Source organism: Coregonus lavaretus (genome assembly GCF_964263955.1).
Source record: "Coregonus lavaretus genome assembly, chromosome: 18".
NCBI classification, from domain to species: domain Eukaryota; kingdom Metazoa; phylum Chordata; class Actinopteri; order Salmoniformes; family Salmonidae; genus Coregonus; species Coregonus lavaretus.
In genome coordinates this window covers 20,355,777-20,374,889 of record NC_140005.1, presented here as the reverse complement: position 1 = coordinate 20,374,889, position 19,113 = coordinate 20,355,777, and the positions used below count along the sequence as shown (strand labels likewise).

Below are 19,113 nucleotides of genomic sequence, written 5' to 3'. Positions count from 1 at the left end.
GGGTGACATGGACATCCCCATGCATGCACCTCATCAAAATATGACTAATTCAATATTGCACCATCCCATTCTCTGGGCTATAGTAGTATCTACCAGGAATAATGAAACATATAATAATAATAGATGTTTGGTGAATCTATGAATTATGTATGACTGCTGGAGTCTTTGCCACTCAAAAAATATTCTTATAAAATATTTTTATATTTATTTCATCACTCAAAATCTTGCCAAACCATATTATGTAGGGGTTATATGAATTTAAAGTAATTTGACTTGATTTATATGAATCGGGTCATGAGCATATGGACTTTGAAATGAACAAGGGAGAGGTTAAACGTAGGCCAAGTCTGGTAGAAGCTTATTCCCACACTTTACAATAACTCTATTGGAGTGGTCTTAGGTAGTCTCCGTATAGGCTATTCCCTCCATCGCGACACTGCTGCCCAGTTGAAGAGCTTGTGATATCCATGTAGCACCACAGCACCATGCGCCTTCGGAAAAGCACCCCTTAGCCTCCGAAGATGCCCTTCTGGAGGCATGCAGCCATAGAGTCATTATACCCTAATGTAGACCAATTTGCCTACTAGCCAAATAAAGTGCAGAGCATGAATGAAGCGTGTAACTCGTCATTCCAACATATTTGAACATTTAATTCATCCTTCATTCAGTTCAGTCAGTCAATGTGTCATCCATTCAGTCATTTGTCTGAGCTGTATTAGGAACTAAATCAAAGAGAATAGAACAGTCTTATCCATTTGTTTATTGAAATCCATGTGTGTATACAAATTTATCTACATTCTCCAATGTTCTTTAGCCTATCACTTTAATAATTCAATGTTTAATTTAGGCCTATCCAAATAAAAAATAGGCCTTCAACTTGTAGGCACTGCAATTTAGGCTATCATTTTGGGTACTGGTGTCTTGCAGAATAATTTTAGAACTCTTATATATATACTTTTTTTTATTTAGGATTAACACTCCAAAACAGCCTACCTGACTGCTCGGAGGCGTCCGCATGGTCCTAAAGCACACCGTTGCCTCTATTTGTCCCCCCATCCCCAGTGAAAGTTGCACCCCTGGTTTTATAACTGTTTCTATTATAAGGCTCCCCTTAAAAAGAGACCCTAGCTCACAGGCCTCTAAATATAGCCTCTAAATACATTTTAAACTAAATAGTTGAAGAAGCACGTGCAGTGGCTGATAGGGAAAACAATACTGACAATAAGAATAGGCTATAGATAGTCTTGACCATTTGGGACCCCTTGGCTATTTCACTCAGGACAGGTTATAGCCAAGACTTAATCAATATTTTGCTTTGTCTCATTTATTGATATGGATATAGCCTCTGTGTGATGGGATTGTGCAATGCAAATGGCTATAACAAGCCTACATACAGAGTGGAATTCACTACTACAACAGTCAAAATGCCTAATATAAGGCCTACAGTCCGTGCTCCCAAATACTGGAAAACGTGTGATTCATTAGGTTCCATGATCACCACAGTAGCCCCATGCGGCTATAAAAATTAATTATGCAATTATATGACCATTAAAGAACACACAACAGCATGGCATATTTAGATAGTGGAATAGGCCTAGCCTAAATCATATTTACTTTCTATTTTGCAGCTCAGGCGATTATTCTAGACAAGGCTCTTCTGTGTCTTTATCATTCTCACACAAGTCATTTGCTGAAGGCCCAAGCCTACACTACACCATCTACTGGTATAACGTCATTATTGAATGCAGTTCTAAAACAAGCTCTAGACATTTATTTTGGAAATGAAACCGGAAGCTGCAAAGAAACTCTAATGTCTGGGCTAGAGTTGCTTGATTGACTAGCTAACTTCAACAAGCTACGTTCGGTTCATGTCCTTTGCAGATGCCACATTACTGACAAAAGTTTGTACGCATTAAAAAGATCTGTAACCGAGTAAAGGGAGATGTAAAGTAAGAATTGAACATGTAAATGTCCATTCATAGTCGTAACATAGGGTTTGTACGTTTACAGATCTAATTTAACGTTTACGTTTCATGCATGGCTTTTCTTACGATCCTAACAATTTATGCATGGATTTTCTTATGATCTTAACGATACGTACGTTCAACCTTTTGGCAGCTATCTCGCTTTGTCAGTGGTTGGGATGTAGGGTTCAGCCAGGAGTTGATGGACAGTCGGAAGAGCGAATGAAATGGTAGGAGGGACATACCAGCTTCTAGTGGTTTCAGATGTCACATCCTATGTCACACAGGCTCAGAAAAATACTACTGTGTCCATGGGAAACACGATTTATAATGGAAAATGTCGGTCGGAACCAGTACCAGAACCACGCAGGTCCTCAAAACAGGGGACCTTACATCTAAGAGTGATTAAAACCATACCCATAACATGATGCAGCCACCACTATGCTTGAAAATATGGAGCATGATACTCAGTAATGTGTTGTATTGTATTTGCCCCAAACATAACACTTTGTTTTCAGGACAAAAAGTGAATTGCTTTGCCACATTTTTTGCATTATTACTTTAGTGCTTTGTTGCAAACAGGATGCATGTTTTGGAATATTTTGCTCCATCCTCAGTTCTCGTATCAATGCCATTAAACTCTGTAACTGTTTTAAAGTCACCATTGGCCTCTTGGGGAAATCCCTGAGCAGTTTCCTTCCTCTTTGGCAACTGAGTCAGGAAGGATGCATATATCTTTGTAGTGATTGGGTGTATTGATACACCATTCAAAGTGTAATTAATAACTTCACCATGCTCAAAGGTATATTCAATATCTGCTCTTTTTATTTTTACCAATCTACCAATAGGTGCCCTTCTGACCTCCCTGGTCTTTGTGATTGAATCAGTGTTTGAAATTCACTGCTCGACTGAGTAACCTTACAGATAATTGTATGTGTGGGATACAGCGATGAGGTAGTCATTCAACAATCATGTTTATAACTATTAGTGCACACAGAGTGAATCCATCCAACTTATTATGTGACTTGTTAAGCAAATGTTTACTCCTGAACTTATTTAGGCTTGCCATAACAAAGGGGTTGAATACTTACTGACAGAAGACATTTCAGCTTTTCATTTTGAATTATTTAGTAAAAATGTCAAAAACCATAATTCCACTTTGAGGTTATGGGTTATTGTGTGTAGGCCAGTGGCAAAATATCTCAATTTAATAAATTTTAAGTTCAGGCTGTAACACAACAAAGTTTGGAAAAAGTCAAGGGACGTGAATAATTTCTGAAGGCACTGTATGTGAAGGTCTGATAAACGGGTCCCCATGTCTTTTCCTGATGTGACAGATTGTCTTTAAACCCTCTCCCTCATCTAACTGCTACTGTGGATAAATGTTTCAACTCAGAGTATTCCTCAGCTCCTGACAACATATCCCTTAATGTGTGGTGTGACACTTGCACCTTCCACATGCCTCTCTCATCGCCTTTGTGGGAATGAATTAGCCATTTGGGGCTTTAAAATCATAATAGACAGAGAGAAAGAGCATTGTAATTATGTGGAATTATGAATGTGTAAGCCCATTGTGTTCCAGATTGGTGGCCATGACAGGCAGAAGAAGAGCTTTACAGCAGAAGATCTGCCAGGGCCCAATCTCTGGTTTCCCTGTATTGAAAGTAGAGAGAGACAGAGGCACTCAGGCAATAGGATCCAGTTTTCACGTGTCATCTGCTTAAATACAAAAGAGCCAGTGAGCTCAAACAGCATAGCTAGTTATAAATAGCGTAGCGCCTCTCCATGCTTTTACTAAATTGCTTCTCCCCTGTCTTCACTGTGTCTGTCATTAAGATGCACTCAGTTCACTCAGTAATGGACATGCTGTGATGACCCTGGCCTGTACACGCTTGTCATTTGGGCCTAAATATATGCCTGTATACAAACAAGCACACTCACACAATACAATGAAACAAGCGATGTGACTGAAAGTTAATCATCAGAAGGTAGCCAGCTACCTGTATTACCATAAACTCTGAAAACGAATGTGTTATAACAATACAATTAGATATAATGCATAATGCAGATAAAGTTCCTTCATTGACAAATGATTGAGTAGGAAATTGTATTTAACATCACTGCTACTAACTACATAGAGCTGGTAAAGCTAGTCTCCCATGGTGGGAGGAAGTCTTCTTAAATGCACATCAGTTCATCCTTTTAGGATTGTACCTCATTCTTCAATCTATTAAGCCAGAAAGATAACTAAGAGTTAGAGGCTTGTGTTTGAAAATTTCCTAATATCCTTGTACTGATCTCTATTAACTCTAAGATGACTATCCAATTAATCAACTCATTGATCACCTTAATAGGCCTCTCCGTTTTGTATTAGAGCACTGTGAAACACAGAAGAAAAAAAATTGTAATAAATACATCCCATACTGTAGTATCAACACCTCTAACATGTCACACCCAATATTCTCAGATATTGACCATATAAATCTATCTCCTATTGCTGAGGAAGAGGAAGGAGGGGAGATAGGTCCAGGAGCATGTCAACCACATAGAAGCCCACCCCGTCTTGCTGCTTCTCTCCAGCCTGGTCTACCTGCTCAGGGAAGTGGGCCCCCACACAGACGTTCACAGCCTCCCACAGATAATCAGGAAGTGACCTCATCTTCCTCTCGTGCTCCGCCAGGGCCTCCTGATTGAGCTGCAGACAGGTGGAGGTGAGAGGTCAGAGAGGGTGAGTTGGTGAGAGCTGAATAGGCCTCTATTTGCATTATATAATTAACCCTTATAGATGTATATGTTATCCAAAGGGCAAGGTGGATGACCTCTGCATCCCTGCCTTCAGGTCTGAATGATATTTAAGTTTGGAAGCATGGTCAACTGGAAAATCTATTGTGTAGCCTATACATTCATCAAATAAAATATTCCATATGATGTTCACACGTCAGCATCGGAACCATACTGTATCTAGCACATGTTGGAACACAAGCTAGATTTCCACATTTGTAATTTGTCTACCAGTAGGCATATAGGATCTGTACATGCTTATGATTGAACTGCATGCATCATGCGTCATTACATGTGTTAGCTCATTTGCGTATTGGATGGCCAAGGCCTGGATGGCCATTCTGTTGTAACATTTACGACAACCGGCACTATCTACCCATACATGCGTACGGACGTGTGGACAGGTGTGTGTATGTGAATGTGCGTGTGTGTCAGACCAGGGTTCATATACATGTGTATTTGATTATTTAAATACTTACTTTCTGTGTATTTGAGTATTTTCAAATAATATGGCCAGAATCAACTACTTCTATTATAAGTATTTGAAAATATTTTCAAATAATTATTTCCAAAAACATTTCAAATACTCCTAGGACCTGGGTTCAAATGCATGGGAGTATTTATTTGTATTTGAAAATGCTCTGTGTATTTGAATATTTTCAAATACTGTACATGCCAATGCTTTCCAAGTGTATTTCCAAATACATTCCAATATTCAACTACTTGTATTTTCAAACAAAAAACATATGAATACTTACTTCGAAATGTATGTGAAAGTAATTAAAATAATTGATGTGTGTGTGCGAGCGTGTTTGTTTACAGCACCTGATTGGCCAGGCCTTTGATCTTGTCCAGTGTGGCCGTTTGTCTCTTGACCTGAGCATCCTGCTGAGGACTGCTGTCTGTAGACTACAGTACCAACAGGTGGCAATGTGAGCAGAGACTTTGTATGGCTGGCTGTGTGTGTACCAAGCAAGTGTGAACGCTTGAAGGACATGAAGTATGGGGAATGAGTATGTCTGTAAACAGTTAATCTGGTGACGTTACTCTACGTGTTACATTTACATTTTAGTCATTTAGCAGACGCTCTTATCCAGAGCGACTTACAGTTAGTGAATACATATTTTTTTTATACTGGCCCCCCGTGGGAATCGAACCCACAACCCTGGCGTTGCAAACGCCATGCTCTATCAACTGAGCTACATCCCTGCCGGCCATTCCCTCCCCTACCCTGGACGACGCTGGGCCAATTGTGCGCCGCCCATGAGTCTCCCGGTCGCGGCCGGCAGCGACAGAGCCTGGATTCGAACCAGGATCTCTAGTGGCACAGTTAGCACTGCGATGCAGTGCCTTAGACCACTGCGCCACTCAGGAGTACTAAGGTTACAAAGTAGATGAGGAGAGAGTGAGAGACAGTGTGAGATGTCTGGTACAGTACACTCAGGAGGTGCAACCTGAGAGGAGATCAATGCTGTAGGGTCACAATAGATTAGACTTGTCCAATTCCATCAAGTGGTCTTTAAGATGTGGAACATCAGCTACAAGTTGTGTTGACCAAATAAGTTATCACATTATAACCCCTCTCAGAAATGTATGAAAGAGCAAAATATTTAATAAAATCTGCTATTAAACCCTTCTTTATTGAGGTGTTCAGATCAACTAGACTGAACTGGTGTGAAAGTAGCAGAGTACAATAGACGTGAAGTGCTGGTGACTGTGCATGCATGTGTGAGTGTGTGTGTGAACAGAGAGGGTGGTCATGTGAATGAATCAGACACTATTGTGTACAGTACACTTCTGGAAAAGCTCTTTCATTCAGTGTAACCATAGTTACTCTCCCTGTCTACCACAGTAGATGGACAAATGATAATGAAAACCATGTGAATTTCTCTATATGGATGTGGAAAGCACTGCAAAAGTTAGACACGTGTACATCCAGGTGTTGCTATTAAAGTAATAGACCTGAGACATCTATAATTATAATCTGTAATAGCAGGTTCTATTTTAACTCAAAAGGAATATACTTGCCACTGTATCAGTCTTGGCAGACTCCTCAGCCAGGTCCACGCTCATTGCCCTTTTCAGCCTAAGTATATATTTAAAAAAAAAATTGAATTGATTAAGTTACCATTAAACTATGTAGTCTATGTCTAAGACGAAGTTGGTGCAACTCAGAACACAGCAGCACTCTGCCTCGTGCAAACAGTTTTGCTTTCCAACCTGCATTTAAAGCTCTGAATACATGAGCTCTGTACTGTTTGTACAGTACTAGTACATCAAACAACGAGATAATCATTGAGTTGAATGAGTGGTCTTTTATGTGATTCCATAAGCACACGTTCAGCTCACCTTGCCTTGTCTGAACCTGAGCACTTTGACTGCCCTTTCTTCTTTGTCTACTTGGATTCACTTGGGGAGGAAACAGAGAACACACGTCACTGGGTCTGATTTTGAGGCCATTTAAGTGAAAGCCTCACTCATCCCATTACATGAAAACTACCATTCAAAAAACATCTTATGCAGTCAGGCTGTATGACCTTGTTCCAGTTCATATTTTGTAAGTGAAAGGGGTAAATAAAGGGGTCCCGTATCTGTTTGATGAGTAAAAACAGAAGTTGTCTTATCCCTCATACTGCTGTCTGAACACCTGGTGGCTAATGGCTGGCCTTGGATAACCATCTGCCAGCTGGGGACACTGGATAATACTCACACACACACCCTGTCTCATATACACATATATACACACGCACGCACACACACACACACACACACATATATATATATGCACAGTCTTTCTCTCTCTCATACTGTCACAACTTCCGCCGAGGCTGCCCCCCTCCTGGTTCAGGCAGGCTTCGGCGTTCGTCGTCATTGGAGTACAAGCTACTGCCGATCCCATTCTCATCACTCCACTTGTCATGTCTTGTCAATCACACACACCTGGTGCTCATTCCCCTAATTAGTATGTGTATAAGTGTTCCCTCTGTTCCCCTTGTCTTTGTGAGTGATTGTTTGTTGTGAGAGCGTGTAGCTCGGTTGAGCTACTATTCACTGTGTTTATGCCAAGGTGGATGTTTCCCTTGTAATAATTTTGTTTGACGCTTTGGGCGTTTGATTTATGTAAACGGAATAAACTCTGGACTTTGGTATTCTACCTCCTGCGCCTGACTCCTTCATTCACACCTCGTCACAGAATCACTCACCTGATCTGATATGGAGTCAGCAGGAGAAGACTGCATGCCTGGAGTTGTGGCAAGGGTCCAGGAGCATTCCTCGATGTTGGCCAGCTTGGGGGAAGCGATGGATCGGGTTCTTCAGGTGGTACAACGCCTGGAGGGGAGAGGATCCGATCTATCGAGACCAGCTGGTCAACCGGATCCAGCCACCTACACCCCAGTCCCTGGAGGGATCCAGATATCCCGGCCACCGGCGTTTGATGGGACGGCAGCGCGATGTAAGGGATTCCTACTCCAACTGGAGTTGTATTTCTCCAGCATCAGGCCAGCGCACCGGGAGCGGGAGAAGGTATTCATCCTCATTTCCTGCCTTTGTGGGAGAGCCCTGGAGTGGGCCAACGCGTTGTGGAATGAGGAAGGTACTGCGTTGGAGGACTACGGGGAGTCTGCTCGCCTCTTTCGGGCCGTTTTTGATCAGGCGGGCGAACGACTGGTTCATCTGAGGCAGGGGACGAGGACCGCTCAGGACTATGCGCTGGAGTTCCGGACGCTGGCATCGGGGTCCGGGTGGAACGAGCGGGCCCTGATCAACCATTTCCGGTGCCACCTAAGGGAGGACGTCCGACGGGAGCTAGCCTGCCGGGATGCCGTGCTATCGTTCTCCCAACTGGTGGACATGGCCATCCGGCTGGACAATCTGCTAGCAGCCAGAGGACGTCCTGGTAGGGGTCTGCCCGTTCCCACTCCGGACGACTCTGACCCCGAGCAGATGTAGCTGGGGGGAGCCGCCGGTCGAGAGAGCGCAGGAGGACAGCGACAGTGCCACTCTGGTGGCACGAAGGGACAATCCACCTCACGTCTCAGTCAACATACTTTTGGGTCTGGAGGCGGTAGGCAGGGTACTCACGCATCACCCCAGGTAACGAACACCCAAACGTGTTCAGAGCCCTTTGCGGCGCACTGTACTTTATCTATCTCCTTTCCCGATCACTTGATAGGTTCCCAGTGTAAGGCGCTAGTCGATTCAGGCGCAGCTGGGAATTTTATGGACAGGGCATTTGCACGCCATCAAGGCATTTAATTGGTTCCCCTAACCATTCCACTCCCCATCAGAGCACTTGATAGTCGACCATTAGGGTCCGGGTTGGTTAAGGAAGTTACGGTACCAGTCACCATGATTATGCAGGAGACGCATGTTGAGCATATCACCTTTATGATTATTGAGTCAACTGCTTACCCTGTAGTCTTGGATATCCCGTGGTTAGCCCTTCACAACCCCAATTTCTCATGGCCGCAGAGGGTTCTTACGGGGTGGTCGCGTGAGTGTCCGGGTAGGTGTCTAGGTGTTTCCGTTGGTGCGACCACGGTGGAAAGTCCAGACGGTACCCCCACCATGCGCATTCCCCCCGAATACCATGATCTGGCGCTCGCGTTTTCCAAGCGACTAAATTACCACCTCATCGGGAGGGGGATTGCGCGATAAACCTTCGGGTAGACGCTGTACCTCCCAGGAGTGATGTGTATCCCCTGTCGCAGGCTGAAACAGAGGCTATGGAAACATACGTCACCGAGTCCCTGCGCCAGGGGTATATACGTCCCTCCACTTCACCTGCCTCCTCAAGTTTCTTCTTTGTGAAGAAGAAAGATGGCGGTTTACGCCCGTACATTGATTATTGACCACTAAATAATGTGACGGTACGATGTAGTTATCCTCTTCCCCTCATTCCTTCAGTGATTGAGTCAATGCATGGGGCCCGCTTTTTCACCAAATTAGACCTCAGGAGTGCCTACAACCTGGTGCGTAGTCGGGAAGGGGATGAGTGGAAAACAGCATTCAGCACAACCTCGGGGCATTATGAATACCTGGTGATGCCCTACGGTTTGATGAATGCTCCATCCGTTTTCCAGTCCTTTGTGAACGAGGTGTTTCGGGACATGCTTGGTCACTGTGTGGTGGTCTACATCGATGACATCCTGGTGTATTCCGCTACCTGCGCCAAGCATGTGTCCCTGGTTTGCAAGGTACTGGTCCGACTGCTGGAAAATGATCTTTATGCCAAGGCAGAGAAGGGAGAGTTTTTCCAGCAGTCAATCTCCTTCCTCGGATATCGCATTACCACCACAGGTGGTGCGCCGTGCGTAATTGGCCGACTCCAACCACGGTAAAGGAGGTGCAGCGCTTCCTTGGCTTTGCCAACTACTATCAAAGGTTTATTTGGGGCTTTGGCAAGGTCGCAGCTCCCATTACCTCCTTGTTGAAGGGTGGGCCGTCCCGGCTCCGCTGGTCTGCTGAGGCTGATTTGGCCTTCAGTAGATTGCGGGGTCTGTTCACCTCAGCCCCGGTACTGGCTCACCCCGATCCATCACTACCCTTCGTAGTGGAGGTGGATGCGTCCGAGGTAGGGATAGGAGCTGTCTTATCCCAACGCTCGGGCACGCCACCCAAGCTCCACCCCTGTGCCGTCTTTTCTAAGAAGCTCAGCCCGACAGAGCAGAACTACAGCGTTGGTGATCGGGAGCTGTTGGCTGTTGTCCGAGCTTTAACGGTGTGGAGACATTGGCTCGAAGGGGCGAAACACCCTTTCCTCGTCTGGACAGACCACCGTAACCTGGAGTACAATCGGGCAGCGAGGAGGCTGAATCCTCGCCAGGCCAGGTGGGCCCTCTTCTTCACCCGGTTTGATTTCACACTCTCATACATTCCGGGTACGAAGAACGTGAAGGCAGACACACTGTCTCGGCCTTACGACACAGAGGAGAGGCCCAGAGACAACACCCCCATACTCCCGGCCTCATGCATTGTGGCGCCGATAGTATGGGCAATGGACGCAGATATAGCGCAGGCATTACGCACAGATCCATCTCCACCGCAGTGTCCAGCTGGGCTGCAGTACGTGCCTGCGCTTATCTGTGATCGCCTGATCTACTGGGCACACACATCACCCTCCTCTGGTCATCCAGGTATCGGTCGTACAATGCGCTGCCTGACCGAGAAGTACTGGTGGCCTACCTTGGCTAAGGACGTGAGGGTGTATGTTTCCTCATGCTCAGTGTGCGCCCAGAGTAAGGCACCTAGGCACCTCCCAGCGGGTAAGCTACAACCTTTACCAGTTCCACAACGACCATGGTTTCACCTGAGTATTGATTTTCTCACTGATCTTCCCCCCTCCCAAGGTAACACCACTATCCTGGTCGTTGTGGACCGCTTTTCAAAGTCCTGCCGCCTCCTTCCTCTGACTGGTCTCCCCACGGCCCTACAAACGGCGGAGGCTCTGTTTACTCACGTCTTCCGGCACTACGGGGTACCAGAGGATATAGTGTCCGACCGAGGTCCCCAGTTCACGTCTAGAGTCTGGAAGGCGTTCATTAAATTTCCTCTGGATTTCACCCCGAGAGTAATGGGCAGGTGGAAAGGGTGAATCAAGATGTGGGTAGGTTCCTGCGGACCTACTGTCAGGACCGGCCTGGGGGAGTGGTCGGTGTTCCTGCCATGGGCAGAATATGCTCAGAACTCTCTCCGCCACTCCTCCACTAACCTAACACCCTTCCAATGTGTTTTACAGTGGGGAAAAAAAGTATTTAGTCAGCCACCAATTGTGCAAGTTCTCCCACTTAAAAAGATGAGAGAGGCCTGTAATTTCCATCATAGGTACACGTCAACTATGACAGACAAATTGAGAAAAAAAATCCAGAAAATCACATTGTAGGATTTTTTATGAATTTATTTTCAAATTATGGTGGAAAATAAGTATTTGGTCACCTACAAACAAGCAAGATTTCTGGCTCTCACAGACCTGTAACTTCTTCTTTAAGAGGCTCCTCTGTCCTCCACTCGTTACCTGTATTATTGGCACCTGTTTGAACTTGTTATCAGTATAAAATACACCTGTCCACAACCTCAAACAGTCACACTCCAAACTCCACTATGGCCAAGATCAAAGAGCTGTCAAAGGACACCAGAAACAAAATTGTAGACCTGCACCAGGCTGGGAAGACTGAATCTTCAATAGGTAAGCAGCTTGGTTTGAAGAAATCAACTGTGGGAGCAATTATTAGGAAATGGAAGACATACAAGACCACTGATAATCTCCCTCTATCTGGGGCTCCACGCAAAATCACCCCGTGGGGTCAAAATGATCACAAGAACGGTGAGCAAAAATCCCAGAACCACACGGGGGGACCTAGTGAATGACCTGCAGAGAGCTGGGACCAAAGTAACAAAGCCTACCATCAGTAACACACTACGCCGCCAGGGACTCAAATCCTGCAGTGCCAGACGTGTCCCCCTGCTTAAGCCAGTACATGTCCAGGCCCGTCTGAAGTTTGCTAGAGTGCATTTGGATGATCCAGAAGAGGATTGGGAGAATGTCATATGGTCAGATGAAACCAAAATAGAACTTTTTGGTAAAAACTCAACTCGTTGTGTTTGGAGGACAAAGAATGCTGAGTTGCATCCAAAGAACACCATACCTACTGTGAAGCATGGGGGTGGAAACATCATGCTTTGGTGCTGTTTTTCTGCAAAGGGACCAGGACGACTGATCCGTGTAAAGGAAAGAATGAATGGGGCCATGTATCGTGAGATTTTGAGTGAAAACCTCCTTCCATCAGCAAGGGCATTGAAGATGAAACGTGGCTGGGTCTTTCAGCATGACAATGATCACAAACACACCGCCCGGGCAACGAAGGAGTGGCTTCGTAAGAAGCATTTCAAGGTCCTGGAGTGGCCTAGCCAGTCTCCAGATCTCAACCCCATAGAAAATCTTTGGAGGGAGTTGAAAGTCTGTGTTGCCCAGCGACAGCCCCAAAACATCACTGCTCTAGAGGAGATCTGCATGGAGGAATGGGCCAAAATACCAGCAACAGTGTGTGAAAGACTTACAGAAAACGTTTGACATGTGTCATTGCCAACAAAGGGTATATAACAAAGTATTGAGAAACTTTTGTTATTGACCAAATACTTATTTTCCACCATAATTTGCAAATAAATTCATTAAAAATCCTACAATGTGATTTACTGGATTTTCTTTTCTCATTTTGTCTGTAATAGTTGACGTGTACCTATGATGAAAATTACAGGCCTCTCTCATCTTTTTAAGTGGGAGAACTTGCACAATTGGTGGCTGACTAAATACTTTTTTTCCCCACTGTAGGTTACCAACCGGTCCTGGCACCATGGCACCAGAGCCAGACCGAGGCTCCTGCAGTGGATGACTAGTTTTGGCGCGTGGAGGAGACTTGGGACGCTGCCCACGTTCGCCTCCAGCGCGCCGGGCGTCGTCAGAAGGCCAACGCTGACCGCCACCGCAGGGAGACCCCGGTGTTCGTACTGGGGGATCGGGTCTGGCTCTTGACCCGGAATCTGCCCCTCCGCCTGCCCCGCCGGAAGCTGAGCCCGCAGTTTGTGGGGCCATTTAAAGTCCTGAGGAGAATAAACGAGGTGACATACCGTTTGTTACTCCCTCCGATTACCGTATTAACCCCTCGTTTCATGTGTCTCTCCTCAGGCCGGTGGTAGCTGGTCCGCTCCAGGAGTATGAGGTGCGGGAGCTTCCTCCACCTCCTCTGGACATTGAGGGGTCCCCGGCATACTCGGTCCGTTCCATCCTGGATTCGAGGCGTCGGGTGGGGGGCCTTCAGTATCTCGTGGAGTGGGAGAGGTACGGTCCGGAGGAACGGTGCTGGATCCCAAGGCGAGACATCCTCGATCCCTCCCTGTTGAGGGATTTCCACCGTCGCCATCCGACTCGCCCTGCTCCGCGTCCTCCTGGCCGTCCCTGAGGCCGGGGTCGGCGCACTGCTGGAGCCGCGCGTGGGGGGGGGGGGTTACTGTCACAACTTCCACCGAGGCTGCCCCCCCCTTCTCGGGTCGGGTCGGGCAGGCTTTGGCATTCGTCGTCACCGGAGTACTAGCTACTGCCGATCCCATTCTCATCACTCCACTTGTCATGTCTTGTCAATCACACACACCTGGTGCTCATTCCCCTAATGAATATGTGTATAAGTGTTCCCTCTGTTCCCCTTGTCTTTGTGAGTGATTGTTTGTTGTGAGAGCGTGTAGCTCGGTTGAGCTACAATTCACTGTGTTTATGCCAAGGTGGATGTTTCCCCTTGTAATAGTTTCGTTTTACGCTTTGGGCATTTGATTTATGTAAACGGAATAAACTCTGGACTTCTGTATTTTACCTCCTGCGCCTGACTCCTTCATTCACACATACACCAAAAGAAAATACACTCTAACACCTGCACCCACACTACAGACCACCATAAGCTGGCCGAGGACCTTGAATAACCTGCATGGATGGCTGACTCATCTATTACTTCAGTTATTGTCTTTGCAAAAGGTCAAATACTTTCCCTGTCTAACACACATGTGCTTTATACAGACACACACAGGTCTTGCATATTATAGGTAGGCTACTGTGATGTGTGTTGGCCCACCTCTCCAAGCATTGAGTTCAATGATGTGTCTCTCCGTGGCCATCTCCAACAGCTTGGCTAGTCGCTGTCAGTCACACAGGAAACAGGCAACAGGAAGTATCAGTAACAGAGCGGCAGCTCTACCAAGTGCAAAACAGACCTAGTGGAAGTCTCCACTGAAATGTGTTAGAGATCTGATAAACAGCATGCGGTATGTGCTGTAAAACTTCATATATAGATAGATAGATAAATAAATAAAACTACTGTAACACAACCTTTGCCATGCATTTGCATGCACTCTGACTGAAACTGATTCTGACTGTGACTGACTGAGACCTGACTATGAGATGCTAGCTCGATTGGCCTTCCAGTCCACAGGGGTTTATTCCCTGAGCAGTGAGGTCACAACCCAGAGAAAATTACCTGATTGACCTCTATCTGATGCAGATCCAGAGCTTATGCTAAGAGCACCTGGTTGTGATGGATAATCAATACTGTGCTACAGGCCTGGCTCCCAGCCATCAGCTGAAGGCATGAGGTGAGATTCACTCTTGAGGTTAGGTGCATGGTGGGGCTCTGCACGTGGGAATGAGTCCCAGTTTTGGGTGAGTCCTGAGGAAATCGATAGGTGTGGTGAACAGAGCCAAATCAAATCAAATCAAATTGTATTGGCCACATGCGCCGAATACAACAGGTGCAGACATTACAGTGAAATGCTTACTTACAGCCCTTAACCAACAGTGCATTTATTTTTAATAAAAAAGTAGAATAAAACAAAAAAGTGTTGAGAAAAAAAGAGCAGAAGTAAAATAAAATAACAGTAGGGAGGCTATATATACAGGGGGTTACCGGTGCAGAGTCAATGTGCGGGGGTACCGGCTAGTTGAGGTAGTTGAAGTAATATGTACATGTGGGTAGAGTTAAAGTGACTATGCATAAATAATTTACAGAGTAGCAGCAGCGTAAAAAGATGGGGTGGGGGGGGCAGTGCAAATAGTCCGGGTAGCCATGATTAGCTGTTTAGGAGTCTTATGGCTTGGGGGTAGAAGCTGTTGAGAAGTCTTTTGGACCTAGACTTGGCACTCCGGTACTGCTTGCCGTGCGGTAGCAGATAGAACAGTCTATGACTAGGGTGGCTGGAGTCTTTGACAATTTTGAGGGCCTTCCTCTGACACCGCCTGGTATAGAGGTCCTGGATGGCAGGAAGCTTGGTCCCAGTGATGTACTGGGCCGTACGCACTACCTTCTGTAGTGCCTTATGGTCGGAGGCCAAGCAGTTGCCATACCAGGCGGTGATGCAACCAGTCAGGATGCTCTTGATGGTGCAGCTGTAGAATTTTTTGAGGATCTGAGGACCCATGCCAAATCTTTTCAGTCTCCTGAGGGGGAATAGGCTTTGTCGTGCCCTCTTCACGACTGTCTTGGTGTGTTTGGACCATGATAGTTTGTTGGTGATGTGGACACCAAGGAACTTGAAGCTCTCAACCTGTTCCACTACAGCCCCGTCGATGAGAATGGGGGCGTGCTCTGTCCTTATTTTTTTCCTGTAGTCCACAATCATCTCCTTTGTCTTGGTCACGTTGAGGGAGAGGTTGTTATCCTGGCACCACATGGCCAGGTCTCTGACCTCCTCCCTATAGGCTGTCTCATCGTTGTCGGTGATCAGGCATACCACTGTTGTGTCGTCGGCAAACTTAATGATGGTGTTGGAGTCGTGCCTGGCCATGCAGTCATGGGTGAACAGGGAGTACAGGAGGGGACTGAGCACGCACCCCTGAGGGGCCCCCGTGTTGAGGATCAGTGTGGCAGATGTGTTGTTACCTACCCTTACCACCTGGGGGCGGCCCGTCAGGAAGTCCAGGATCCAGTTGCAGAGGGAGGTGTTTAGTCCCAGGATCCTTAGCTTAGTGATGAGCTTTGAGTGCACTCTGGTGTTGAATGCTGAGCTGTAGTCAATGAATAGCATTCTCACGTAGGTTTTCCTCTTGTCCAGGTGGCCAAGAGTAGTGTATGGTGAGAAGTGGTTAGGGTGCTGTGCTCAGGACCAGAGGTGAATAGAGTCACAGTTGTAAGTTTATTACACACTGTTGTCTTTAAATAAACACATCTTACCTCAACTACTTATTCAGTACATAGATGCAATGTAAAAATAAAGATATCCTTGAATAAGAGATACATTATGTTTATGCAAAGAACTATCAATAATATCCTTAATATCGAATTGACTCTGGCAGTTAGAGTTTGTCTGTCCTTTATTGTACCTCTTCTTCAGCTGATCACACTGCTCCACCCACAGAGCTCTGAGATCCACCTGCAGCCTCTCCTTCTGCTCCGTCACCCTCTCCTCTCTGGGGACGGGCTCTGCCGTCTCACCTCCTCTCCTGGGGGACACAGTCACCCCATCAGAGACCAGGTTCTAGACATGACATGGGGAAGGGAACAAGAGTCTGCTGCTGATCCCTACAGTAATACCCAGAGGGGGGTGGATGATCCATAGAGATCCTATGAAATTACTATAGGGGCTGTGTATAAACCCTCAAAGTTCCATAATGGGGTGAAAATGGCAGCCATATTGGTCAGGGAGAACTCCAAACCAGTTTAATTGGAATGAATGACAGTATAGGCATAATCCATATTTGATTTATGCATGAAAATAAAAGGCATGTGATATATCATAAATTGTGTAACAGAATTATTGACAACCTTATACATATTTTCTGTATAAATAGCCTCTAAAATGTATGTAAACAGACCATAAATGTTTCAATTTATGTTTTCTTGGAAAGCTGTGAGTGCTATTATATGTTACAATATCAGTACTTGTTGCATTTACAACTTGTCTAAGTCCTATCATCAACAGATTTCAGCCAGTGTATGGCTGTGGATTGACTGCATTGTTCGAATAGAATGTTGGCATATTGGCAGTTCATTGAAAAAGTATTGGAATCATTCCCCTAAAACTGGCTGGCTAGCTAACAAAGCTAGTGCAGATAAATTCTTCAAATTCATTATTTTACACAATATCTTATCACATCGCTGGTAAACCATGTATGAACAACTCACTGACCAAAATGTTTGACCTTTATCCCATCATAAGAAGGTTAATCTCCATTTTAGTATTCTAATTCCTATTTCTATGGGATGATCTTTGTAAAAGGGGCTCTATCAGCGGCTCGGGGGTGCTATCAGGGCTCATGACGCTCTACCAGGCCTCCATATCACTGCCTCACATAGAGGTCTGTTACTTCATCCTAGCAGCAGTATGCTGATATAAAGTAGGATCTTAGGGCCAGGAGGTTTTCCTGATAATGTAACCTGACCAGGAAATACTCAAGCAAAGCATCCTGGGTACAAGCCTAGAGGTGTTCTTCCACAAGCAATACATGTTTCTAGTTAAAAACATATCTTACATTTCACATTTTAGTCATTTAGCAGACGCATTTGGAGGATATTTTTATCCCTTCATTAACTGCTCTACCAAGAAAAACACATTAGCTTAGGAATATTCCAAATCTCCGTGCAGCTAATTATTATCAGTCTAAATATAATTCTCATTAATTAAACTGGCCAACAGAAAAACAACATGAATACATTCTGTGTGTCTGCCACCACCCCCTAGTGGATGAGATGAAAATAAAACATGAATTTGTTGAGTCAGAAAACTTTAACTCCAGAGGGCTTAAAAACATCTAGGAGTGTATTCCATTACTATTTTTTCTTCATGGCGTTCTTCTTCTTGAGGGCTTTGAATGTGTCGCTGTATTACTGGATGAGCTCCTCTCCTTTCTTCTGGAACTTATTCTCCAGTTCCTTCATGTCCTCACAGGGAACTGTGGACGGCTCTGAAAGAGGAGAGGGGAGACTATGGTTGGATGTTGTCAGATTTTACACTGTTCCTACTTTCTATGTGCTGATATATGTATTTCAGTGGAGGCTCCTCGGAGCATCCTCCTCAGTGAATTTCATAAAAATAAAAATAGTGAAATATTTAAAAAAACATCATTTTTAGATAAAACTATACTAAATATATTCACGTCACCAAATAATTGATTAAACACACTGTTTTGCAATGAAGGTCTACAGTAGCCTCAACAGCACTCTGTACGGTAGCACCATGGTGTAGCTGGAGGACAGCTAGTTTCCGTCCTCCTCTGGGTACATTGACTTCAATACAAAACCTAGGAGGCTCGTGGTTCTCACCCCCTTCCATAGGCTTACACAGTAATTATGACAACTTCTGGAGGACGTCTTCCAACCTATCAGAGCTCTTTCAGTATGAACTGACATGTTGTCCACCCAATCAAAGGATCTGAGAATTAATCTAGTACTGAAAGCATAAGCTACAGCTAGCTAGCACTGCAGTGCATAAAATGTGGTGAGTAGTTGACTCAAAGAGAGTCAACTACTCACCACATTTTATGCACTGCAGTGCTAGCTAGCTGTAGCTTATGCTTGGAGTAAAGACAATAGTTGAACAGTTTTGAACAAATTAATTTAAAGGAGAAGCAAGAGAGAGAGAGCTACAGTGAGGGAAAAAAGTATTTGATCCCCTGCTGATTTTGTACATTTGCCCACTGACAAAGACATGATCAGTCTATAATTTTAATGGTAGGTTTATTTGAACAGTGAGAGACAGAATAACAAAAAAAATCCAGTGGAGGCTGCTGAGGGGCTGAACGACTCATAATAATGGCTGGAATGGTGCAAATGGAATGGCATCAAACACCTGGACACCATGTGTTTGATGTATTTGATACCATTCCACTGATTCC

At 45.2% G+C, this 19,113-nt stretch overlaps 1 pseudogene across 1 annotated transcript in view; it reads right to left on the bottom strand.

Annotated features, from left to right (window-relative positions):
• Positions 1–4,455: 4,455 nt before the first annotated feature.
• The window catches only part of LOC311145345, a 32,385-nt pseudogene continuing 17,727 nt past the window's right edge, over positions 4,456–19,113 (bottom strand). Inside the window, exons 13-17 of the transcript in view lie at positions 18,108–18,183; positions 16,603–16,722; positions 6,184–6,199; positions 5,571–5,654; positions 4,456–4,659 (exon numbers count right to left, since the gene is read on the bottom strand). The product of the transcript in view is annotated as an uncharacterized misc_RNA (transcript). The remainder of the gene's footprint in view (positions 4,660–5,570; positions 5,655–6,183; positions 6,200–16,602; positions 16,723–18,107; positions 18,184–19,113) is intronic.